Raw genomic sequence first — 12,574 nt, 5'->3', positions numbered from 1 at the left:
AAAAAATCATCTTGCTTTATGGTTATTACAATGAGGGGTTATATTAAGAATAATAGTCTAACTGTGATCTCAAATTGGCACCTTTAATCTAACAGCGAGACCCCATCTACGTGACAATAAATGTGATGATACTGGTGTGGAGTAGTGTTTGGTACAAAGATATAGCCAAGCAGTCTGGATGCATTAGTTAGAATATATTCTCCTTTTCCTCAGGCATTTGTTCTCTTTAACACAACTTAGGAGGCACAAGAATTCGAGATCTCCCAATTGATAATTACCTTTAATCTTGCATGTGGGCAGCGCAAGCACCCATTAAAATTAATTTAATTACCATTGAAGTTGTACTAGTAGATGTGAGGGTCTCTGCGGGGATCACACCTTTCTAAATCTGTTTACCTTTAACGTGATTAGATTCAATTTATTAAAATCACAAAGGTAATGATGGATTGCCATCTCAGATGAGACTGAAGGTGAGGTCACACGGTGGGAAAGGGTTGTGAGCTGGCATCAACGTGCTAAAAGCGCTTTCCTCAGGTATCCATCCTCAGGTAGCATGGTCTATGCTGATGGATGCATTTTTCCCTTTTGCGAGTCGCCTGCAGTGTTTTTGCATTTTACCTTCAGCAGGCAAACATATGAGACTGATAATAAAGGAACCTGAGAACTGCAAAAATGCAACAATATGGGAATGTTCCAAAAAATCTTATTTGTGCTTTTTATGCCTTTAAGCCTCTTGTCGCTAATCTATCCCACTTGATGTGTAGGTGTGCAGGAGTATGAAATACGCTTTCCTTCCATGGCAAGGATTCCACATTGTTCTTGTTAACAGGAAGGAGAAAATGTTTGCCAGGATTTGGCACAATCTGAAAAACACTTACAAAACTGATTTAAAAGGAAGGCAATAAGGAGGTTTGTTGCTCCGGGCTTCCAGCGGCTTTGAATACACCATGACATCATCATTTTGTGGATATCAACTATTATGCCAGTCACAATGCCGACGTGAGGAGATGTCACGACCCCTTGGATGATTGTGGTGTCTCCAGGGGAGCCTTCAGGAGCTAGACTGAGGTGTGAATCTGTGAATATTCCATAGATACACCACAAATACAAACGGCTCTTTATTTTTTTCATATGTGTATCTAAAGAATCTGTTGACGTTGTCAATACTCATACATAAAAATTCACCCATCCATCTATTATCTGTAATCACTTATCCTGTTCAGGGTCACAGGGGAATGGAGACCATCTCAGCTGTCATTGGGTGAGAGGCGGGTTCCAACCTGGACAGTCAATTTCAGGGCCAACTCAGAAAGACATACACAGACGGACAAGCATTCACACTCAATATCTAATTTAAGAGTAATGCAAGTGGTGAAAAACAGTGTGGAACAAAACACCAAGCAAGCACACATGCAAAATAAGATGCATGTACATACAGTAAGTCAATTCCCCCAGTGCATGCTGGGACGGTTCCCTCCTTGCTCCTACCTCTTGTGCTTGAAATGACTCAGCCAGTCAATAACTGCTGATCATGTTTTCAACTCTCAGCCTTTTTTTTTTTTTTGCCTATTGTTAAAGCACAAGATAACTTCATCTAGGATCAACAAATTATTTTAGTCTGACATCAGCATATTAGCCTGAATTACTTTGAACTCCTTTTGAAAGAAGGTCCTATTGAGTAACTTGTCAAAATGTGACATCTTCAGTGTTAAATATGCTTCTTTTAAAATTTTTTATATTTTTTTTTACCTCTGCACAGCCTGAGGGCAATCAGCGCCTTTTAACAAAAAGGAATAGAAAATTGATGCTGTGAAGTGCTCACCAAAGAAACATTCCACATTCAATTGTAAAAGCATTTGCACTGTCTTATACAGTAATAAGCCTCAGTGTTCAGTGCTTGAACAAATGAGATTCACAGTGTTATATTAGATAACTTTAAATGAAATCCATAGATCAAGTTAAGTTGCTGCTTCTGCCTGCATGGCTCCTGAGAAGACAAATCTAATATTGCTTGTGGAATTAGAGCTACACTGTGGATAAATCTTTAGGACATCATTGAATGTTTGTTTTCTGACTTTCTACTCTATCAATTGTCCTGAAAAAAAAAAAAGAGTTAAAAAAACAAAAAGCAAAAACCAAACAATCCATGTGTGTACAGTAATAAAAAAAAAAAAAAATGCAGATTATTTGCAGACAGCTACCGTCTAAAAAAACCCAGCCACGAGTCCAGAGAAGTGTGCAGTGGAGTAACAAATGGTGGTAATAGCAAGGTGCTGTGCTAGTATATTTCTCCATTACCCAAGGCATCATCTGAAATGTGATTGGTCATCCCTGAAATACAGCATCATGCCTGGCTATTTATAATACAATTTTATTCTCATCTCTGTGAAGCTGCAAAGGGCTACTCCATACCACACTTTGAAATGTGAACAGTGTGTGTGTTCGGATAAGAAAATGTTATTACATAATGTGAAATATATTTAATCAATTCTTTGTACGCACTAGCATTTATTGCTGCAGTCCTTTTGTAATTCCTACAGCGGCCCAGCAACAGCCATGAGAGCAGCCGAAATGCCCTTGAGCAAGAGACACCGATGGCCCGCCCACTCATTTGTGTGAGCATAAGTTAAATGGATAATAATGCATGTAAATCTGAAAGAGGCAGGTGTACAGTAGGTTGTCCGTGCAGAGGCATAATAATAACAAAAAGTCCCTGGTGTGTTGGTGGAAGATGTAAAGCAAAGGTGTGAAGATGATTCCCTCCCCCCCTTACACACAGAGAGATGACATTTAATAATGATTAAAAATAAAAATTCATGACTTCACACAACAGAGAAGATGAGATGAATAAATTGTTCCGGCGAACGCCTATTCTCTTAAAGGACACCTTTACTGATTTTTTTTTTTTACTGAGTTCAGATGATGTCATCTTGTTGCCCACACTATATAATCATGGTCATCTTTCTTTTCTAGAGCTCGTCCAGATGACATCATCTGAACTCAAAAACTCTAGGTGATGTCCTCTGGAGGAGTTCTTCAGCTAGAAGAAGAGACATATTTTAATATAGGGGAATTCATTAATGCACATTTACTTCCTAAACAAAATCGTAGAAAGCAATTGCCCTTTATGCCTGTTCACTAACCTGTTTATTGACATTTTGCTTTAGAACTGAATTGACTTACTTAATAGGAAAATAAGGTCTTTCTTTAGTTTTACCAATGGATTAAATGGGCAGGTAACCTCAGTGTTTTAGCATCTTTCAGCTCTTGGTTTTGGTTTTTAGTTCACTTTCCAGCAGCAGGCAACTCAGAAAGATCCAGTGTGTGACTGAAGTGCCACGTAAAGCTGAAGAAAGGATAAACGCTGGACTTCTACTGGTTTAACTATGAATCACATCGTCAGAGAGAAGCATGGGTATCAGCCAAATGCAATTCAGCACATGTCATGGTTCAGTGTAAAAAGCTGTTGTTTTTGTGCTGTAACCACTTAAACAATGGTCACTCTCAGCTTCCATCTGCCACAGAGTGAAAAGCTGTCAATCCACTAATGTGGGTTCGTGCATTGTGCATACTCAAGCATGGAAATGATTCTGCACAGGGTGAAGCTACTGTGCATATGCACCGTCTGAATATGAGGAAGGATAATGCGAGTCATGATATTTCCCTGCCCTGTCTTTCCACAGTAGTTTGGTTTGTAACATATGGACCAGAGACACTTCCTAACACATTTATACAATAGATCTTTAGTGCGAATTTAACCACTAGAAAGAAAAATCGAAAAAGATTTTTCCGCAGTCGCTTCTCAGGTTTCTTCAAGTTGAGCCAATGTCTCTTCTAAGCCCCACATTCAAAGTGTCCCTGCAACACAGCACGTAAGCCCGACTGAAGCTGGTATGGATTACACAATGATATTTGGCTCCGTCTACGTGGAGGCACAGAGCTTTCCTGTCGCTTTTCATCAGTGCTGTCGACGTGACAGGCAAAAGCAAATTTGGCAGGCTGACTCTCGCAGGGGCTGAGAGGGGGCTGGTTGCAAGGTTAATTGGCAATGGGAATAATTGGCCACTGGGCTCAATTTGTCTGATGGGAGGAATTGGAAACCAATCTTACTGTCTTTCTGGAAGCGCTCCACGCAATTCCTCAACGGGGGCATCTTTATCTGATGCTCTCTGCTGGAGCTGCACCATCAACTGTGATCTTGCTTGCTACAAATGGCGGTTCTGGCGCCGTGCACCTGCCACAGATCCGTCAACAAGTGGGAAACTCTAACAGCAGCGGTTCTGGTATGGCACACTTTCAAATGCCTCGCTCGCTTTTCTTCGTGCGCGCGGCCAAATGAAACCAAAGAGCACGGCCTTCTCTACAGAATCCTGCAGAACTTGAGGTGTACACATGTCTATAATTCAGATATTATAAATCACATTCACGATGAACTTTTGAAAGATGTTCAACTTCATAGGATTTTCGACACATTTCTATTTGATTGTGCACAGGCAGGCTAATGAGAAGTGCCAGTCTGTGCATGTCCTGAACTCCAAAAGTCACTTTGGTTAAAGGTTTAAGCTTCTGTCTCGTCTGTCTAAACAAACTGGACATATTCATACACTTGTGGTATATGAAATATTTGTAACGAAGTGGTTTTGTTTTGGGACATTTACTTGTTAAATAATGCAAATGCACTTTCAATGTTTAAAATTTTAATTATTTTAGAAGTAACTGCAGGAAAACCTTTTACAAATAACTGAATCTTTGCAAACAATATTTTTGTATGATAAGATTTTTACTAACATGCAATTTGACACTGGTTCCTCTGCTTAAGAAAACTAGGAAATAAATAATTACTTACAGTTAAGTATATGAGTACTTAAGTATTACATAGAAGTAAGTAAGAAAAACAAAACAAATGCCTATTTTGTACTGAAAGCCAAACAGATCATTACTTTTTATTGCCATTTGGTGTTTTGTAATGTGTTTTAATCAAGTTTAATGATTAAAAAAACAATAAAAAAAAAACATTCTGCGCCTACAAATGGCGACAAAAACGCCGGCGGAATAAACCAACGTACCAGTGGTTTTGTTGCTGCACAGGACAGCATTCAAACACACACGCCAAGAAATAAAGATCAGTCGGCAGCACTGTCCCAGCGGTTCATAAAGTTATGCTCATAAACATCGGCTGTGGATTCAAAACTGGTAGAAAACAAACAAACAGCAGCAAAAACAGGTCACATACAAAAGCAGTCTTGCATGATCACAGTGGACCATTTCATCGAAAAAGCTATTCTTTCAGTGTCAAAAGCTTTTAAAAATGATTATTTTAAAATCACACACATTTCTTCAGTAAATTGTAATTTAGAGGTCAGCGCTGCACGGGTGTAGCGTCTCGTGCACGAACGAGAGCTAAATAGAAGTTTCAATAAGCAGGTGACGTCAAACAACTGCATCTTACACATGTTGCAGTTCACACCTGGCACTTGTGACTTATGAAATTTTTCAGGTGACGTGCAGCCGGGAAAAGGGGCTGAAAATTAAAAGTAGTAGTAAAATGATGCGTTAATGGATTTCGGTGTTTGGCGGGACGTAAAAATGTCTGAGCTCCGAACAGTTCGGATGGTTTGTATTCTCAAATTGTTCAGTTAGAATAATCCAGACGTCCAGTCAGACTTCACAAAGACCTGCTACTGGTACAGTAAAAAAAATGATATGTAGCAGAACTGGATGTTTTTGTGATGCTTTCAGACGCATCCAGTGACTGTATGTAAATGTCAGTATTAATTGGGGACAAACAGTTGGGTTTCATGTGGGACATACGAACTTTACTATGACGCTAAACCATCGTCAGACCATTAAACTCTTTTTTTTTATTCCACCCACCTATCAGGTTGCTTTTTTCTTTCTTTGCCTCCTTTAAGGAAGAATTTGCACTGTACCCACGAAACTCAATTGGCCAATTTTTTCTGTGTTCACATTTATCAGCCTAATTATTGTGTCACTTAACCCCGGAGTCCCTGTTATAAGAACCCTTTATAACAGTTGGTTTAATGGATGCTAGACTTTTTCATTTAGCTATAGCACTTTAATCCGAGGCTCCTGCTTAGCATTGATTACCATGCTGCCATCAAAATCAAGGTCTACGGGTGGAAATGTGGGCATCATGCCCATTGCAATGCACAACTGAGCACTGTGGCCAATTCTGCTCCACCTCAGTTTCTCTATACAGCAGTCACATGAAATACAACCTCTCTTTGAATATATGCGAAGACGTGGGTTTATATAATAATTTGACAACTCTATTTTTTTGCAAATTGCTCTACTTATAATATGTAATGCAGGTTTTCAAAAGAAAATGTTGCTCAGACTACATTAGTTCTCACAGTGTGTGGGAGGTTTTCTAGGCAACTTATTCTCACATGTGAAGCTGTGCATTAACAGATAAGTCTGTAGTCTCATGTACATTTTGTGGCTCAGCATGTGTAACATAAGTTGGCATCAGTGTCTTCGGTCATAACAGGTCATTTGCATTCATCACTTCACTGGAAAGTTTTTTAGACTTATTATAATTAATTCCAGAAATAAATACTTTTCATACGCAGTCGAATTCCTCCGGTACTTATTTACTTTTCTTTCACTATTCAATGTACAATGAACAATGTATTTTAGATGACAGTTATCTCTGTTTTGTCTGTGGGAGACACCGAGCCTGGTTTTACACACTGCACTTTGCAATAGAACTTATTACACAGATGTCAGCAATAGATTCCACGTGACTTTTGCTGAACAAGCTTGAGGTAGCGGTAACGCCAAGGCTGTAGAGACAAATGTGTCTGGCAAGGTTGGGAAACAATTTTCCGTCTCTTTGATAACGTGTTCAGTTGATGTCTCTCACTTTTGTCACTTCTTCTCACCTATCGACTCTACCATTCATTCATTATCACATTCTTTTTTTTTTAACCATTAAACCACGGAATAACCAAAACACGAGTACACACAAGTATATAATGTAGAAGAACTGGAGTTAAAGTGTCATCGCCCATGTCGAACAACTGAGTTCATTATAATGCCATTGTGGGATGTTCACCTCATTGTGACTTTCTGCTCAGACAACAGCTAGTCAACCCTTCTTGCTGGAGCTGTGCTAAACAATGCTTCCCTAATCATTAAAGTGGCTAAGCCTGCAGATGAGCTCATTGGGTATAACGCACCCATCACAGTAATCATTACTGACAGGACATGCAGCCGCTAATGATCTTCTCTTAATCACACTTAATCAGGTAATAATGATTTGGAGGTGAGAGATGAAGTGCTTGCTCTGTGCTTTCGCCATGGAGAGGCCTTGTTTCAGTTGACTGGTTTGGGTGCGAGCGGGGGTGGGGGTGGGGGGGTTGGTGGAGAGGGTGGCGCCTTCATATGCTGGACTACTCTGATCTCTCAGGGTCACTCGTTGGTTTTTGGTGAAAGAAAGGCTTTAAGAATAAAGTCCTGTAGCTCATAAAGCTGTGAAAATCCACAGCGAGATTTCCTGTGCTGCTAGGAGAGAATAAAATATGAAAACTGACCTTTTCACAAATGCAATATATTGTTTAATTTAATAATGCACATTTACACGTACAGCAGTGCTGCAACAATATATTATAGTAGGTGAATAGTTTCAAGTAACATGTCTCTATAATCCATATAACATCTGTTTATAATAACTGTGACGGCTGAAAACGAACTCAAACTGAATTCAAAATAGGTGAAGATGAATTTAGAGCTAATATATTCAATTTTACAAAACATATAAGAATTGAGGACAACAGAGCGGATTCATTTCTCAAGGTTACAGGGATTATATTTTATTAGGACTAATGTGTTCTCCTGTAATACAGTGGCACTTGAGCATTTGTGTGCTTTTAATTTCCTCTCTCTCTCTGCAAAAATGTGAACATGATCCAATTTTCATGCAGCACGAAATCAAAGGGAACCCAAGTTAACAAATGAGACTTTTATTTTATTTTTTTTTACAAATTTACGGGCGTAACAGTGGTGTAGTTAACCTAGTTAGTTAAAAGACAAAAATCTAAATTATATTTATATTTTCACAGAAAATGCAGATATGAATGAAAAATCCCACCGAAGTTGACCAATGAGAACGAGACGTGAACGTGAACTCTAAAAATTACCCGCGTCTCCCCCCCATCTATTGTTACTTACATTTTTATTGTTTCCATACACTATTATCTGGACTTTAGCGTCACGTCAGGCAAAAGCATTAATTTGGCAACATGAGGCAAAACATAATCTAGTTACCATGAGGAGATTAAAAAAAGAGCAACCACAGCAGCTCCTGCAACTTCCATTATGGAATACACGATGTTTCCACTGTAAATACGACACAGTGGTTCCTCTCTGGTGACCTATTTGCACAGTTGAAATAGGTAAAAAGAAATACGACTAAGGCATGAATGTGCCCCCAACATAATGGAAAAAAAAAAAAAGAGCAATCCAGCTGTGCGAGGGAGGTGATGCGTGCTCTCATGACAACAATATTGTGACTCACGCAGGGCAAATGGCAAAATGGTACCAAATGTACCAAAAGTCACCGTTGCCCTTTGAGTTTCTTTTGCGTGATTATAGCTGAGTTTTAGGGTCATGGTTATACAAGAAAAGCTCACACTCACACCTAGAAGCAATTTAGTGAATCCAATTATGAACAGGCAGTTTTTGTGTAAGATTTCTCCAGGTGCCCATGTGTTGCTCCCCCAATCCACACGCTAAAAATCCATTGTGCTAAAGCTAAAACGGCCTGAGCCAGAATGCTTTCCAAATTATAGTTCTAATCCATGTGTGCGATGCTTTTTCGCATAAAGAGAGCAGTGAGTCAGACTGATATTTTGCAGTTAAAGTGCGTCCATGTATGAACCGTGGTCACTGTAGCCGCAGCCAGCGATCGTAGGGTATTTTCTAATATGACACGTTGCAACCAAAGTAATTATGACAGAAGCAGGAGCGACTTTAGGTGATATATTATAAAGACAGCATGAGTACGGAGCAGATGGGTGTAAAGTTTGCTTGCCCCAGTGCCCTGACAGTGAAGGAAGTGAAGAAGAATCTCGAATAGCCTGGAAAAACAGGCTAAAAGGGAAAAGATCAGCAAATCTAACGGCTGGCGACAACATTCCCGGGCTTTGGAGCTGTGTGTTTTCCACTGAGCAGTTACTGGTCCTACAAACCTGTTACTTTTTGTGGCTCTTTTCCTTTCTCTCTCCGCTTTCCACTCACCCCAACCGGTCAAGGCAGATGGCCGCCCACCCTGAGCCTGTTTCTGCTGGAGGTTTCCTCCGTTAAAGGGAGTTTTTCCTCTCCACTGTGGCCTAGGACTTGTCCAAGGGGGAATTGTTGGGTTCTCTCTGTACATCTTTATAGTCTTGACTTTATTCTGTAAAGTGCCTGGAGATGACTTTGTTGTGAATTTGTGCTATGTAAATAAAGTTAAGTTGAATTGAATGTTTGTACTGTATTTAACCCAAATCATGATTGTAAATGGCCCCAAAGCATCGTGTGTTCACTGAATCTACTCAGCTAATGTTACTATTACATCACATGATAACAACCCATTAAACCTAGTAGGAGCTAAAAGGTCAAGCACGGAGCCATAATTATGGGCTTATAAAAACTATTAGACCACTGAATGTGTGATGTCATTTCTTGTCAAAGCGTAACATTTGCTGGTAGCTGTGTCCAACTGAGTTACAGTAAAACTGAGTAACAATAAGCCGCTGTGTTTAAAATTGTATTCATGACGCCAAAAGGCTATGTAACGTAAAAAAAAAAGTACTTATTTTAAACACTTATTCTATACGGAAACAAACGGTGTAAACTTCTAAACCTAACTAACTCGTTTTTGTCCACAATGCCGGTGGGCTCTGTTTGTTCTTTCACCATGATGACAAAGGTTTATGCTATAATACAGACGCAATGAGCCGGAAATATGGTTGGCTAACAAGTGATTACAGGCTAATGGATGAATTGATAGCATCCAAGCCGATGTGGGAACCAAATGTGTATAAATGCAGAAGCTAAAAGAAGTTTGGGGGAATGTTTATTGCCCAGCTGCCTTTAGAGAAAATGTTTAGCTTTTTAAAAAAAAAAAAAAAAAAAATTTCTATCCTAGATACACTCTGTACCGATGGGCCTGGGTTGGAGAGTTGGAAATAAGACACTGAGGTCGTATTTGGAGATTCTGTCGATTCTGATTTTGAAATATCTAACATATCCAGAATATGTCACGGCTTTTGACGGCTCCATGCAGGAGCAGTACACGTGGCCAATGGCAGCAAACAATCCCAACTCTCCTTCCTAGTCTGTGATAAAAGTGTGAAAGGCGCTTGGAGCTTGGATTTGCCCACTCTCAGTGGTCACACAGCCCGGCAGTGAACCGTGGCGTTTACTAATTGTAAACTCAATGAAGCATTCTTAACAGATGCCGGTGGAACGGCTCCATTAGGCCTTACAGACGGCTGTCATCCACAAATCAAAGCCATGAAAAGTCAAACTGTCATTATCACACGGCTCAAACTGCATCTATCCAAACGCCAATTTAATTCTTATTAAATGCACATTATGAGTGGAGATGGATGGTCTTGGTTGAGTGGAGTTACTGCTTTGGAAAGACTTTTGGCAGAACACACACTTGCAGTGCACAGTGGAACCTTATCAGCTTTTAAAATGAGGACCATCAAGTATTTATAAACAGAAAAATACAACCCATAATGTTGCCCATGATTGAAATATAGAATATTTACAGCTGTGCCATGTCATTTGAATGGGTTTAATAGATAACGGTGGTCCAGGATGGTCCCAGTCCCTCTATGGAGAGCGAGTGGGACTGCTATGCTCTGGGCTGTGGGATACAGAGGTTATACCAAATTGTTCCCGGACCACAGCCCCTTATCTCAAGGCAGCTTTATTGGTTTATTATTATTTTTTTATATAAATAGGAGATTAATTGTTGCATCCAACAAAGAAAGAAAAAAGAAAGAAAGAAAGCTGCATTCAGACGATAAATCTACTTTAGCAGTTGCCCCCCTGAGGGTCTCCAAAACAGGGTCCAGGACGGTTTTGCAAAGCACTGAATACAACCAGCAAAACACAATTTAACACACACTTTTTCTTTAATTAGCACAACCGAATAGAAACAATTACTCCTGCGACTTTCTCAACGAAAGATTGATGAATGTTTTTGCCGTTGTTGTTGTTTACTGTATGTTTAAATGATTAATTGAACCACTTTACAGTGTAATTAGCATGCAATTACCGTTTTCTGTTCCAGCCATCCAGAGCAAATCAAAGCGATAGCAAAACAGTTATCTTTTCTAATGTCCGTGAGATTCTGCGCCCTGCCACTGAGTCTTTCTCCTTCCCCGTTTTTATGTCCTCGCACTTCATGACCCTGAGTTGCCTTTAAGAGGCATGAGTTTCATGATCTTACAGCACCAGTGGTCTTTCAAACAATGATGTGATTGTAACAAGGTGTGTGGCAACCCGTGTGTGTGTGTGTGTGTGGGTGGGTGTAACAACAACCCAGCTGCTCCTCTGGGATATTACCACAGACAATCTTACTTGAATATTCATCAGGCACTGTTGCTCTCCCTCTCTCTCTCACACACACACACACACACACACACACGATCATCATATACAACAATGCTCCTCTGATCAAAGTGAGCTCATTATCTCACTGTCGCACTGTAGAGCTCTGCTGAACTAACCAATCAGTGGAAGCTTTCAGAGTTCGGTTCTTTTTCTGCCTGTCTCAGCACACCACCTCCTTTGGTTTGCAACACTTTCACCGAGAAACATTTGATTTCCTTCCTCTCGCCAAATGTTGATTCAAGAGTCTGCTCAGAAAGAGCCTTTTGATTACATTAGCGCTAAGTGAGGAAGTGTGTCTGATTTATTTCTAGTGTACCGTTAGATTCTGCTGCGATGAAGATTTCTGTCTGATGACCGGACTGTTGAAATGAGTGGTTAAATCGTACCTCAAGATGTTTGATGTGCGTGGGTTGGCATTAATGCAGGCGCGATGACTGTCAATTTCCGCTAAGTGAGAATGAGGTTTGACCCAGATTATCCACTTTCGGTTAAAGGTTTCTAAATTACAACAGATTTTTCTGCTGTTGTTCATCAACAGTTCTGCCGATATCCACAAACTGCTCCCTGTGACTGTGGTTAACTGTCACACTTTAAGAACAAAACGTTGCCAAACAGATGGCAGTATATTGTTGCCTTGTTCCCAATGCGCCGTGGTTTTGTAGGAGAAAAGAACATTTGGTTAAAGCAGAATGTAACCAAAACTGCAAGGTCGGGGGGGGGGGTCACCTGGCTGATAAACATAATTTTTAGTTAAAATAAAAAAATGATATAAAAAAAAAAAAAGAAACGAGCTGAGATGTTCTACTTAAATAAATCTAGTGAAACCCAGTGTGAATGACATGAAACAGTTGAGCACAGCTGAAGAAACCACCATTTCTCAGGTCAGCAGGTACAGTAGTGATCGTTGGATAGTCATAAACACATTTAAGCATATAGTTCA

Source organism: Channa argus, chromosome 6, assembly GCF_033026475.1.
Source record: "Channa argus isolate prfri chromosome 6, Channa argus male v1.0, whole genome shotgun sequence".
NCBI classification, from domain to species: domain Eukaryota; kingdom Metazoa; phylum Chordata; class Actinopteri; order Anabantiformes; family Channidae; genus Channa; species Channa argus.
This window is presented reverse-complemented; position numbering follows the sequence as displayed.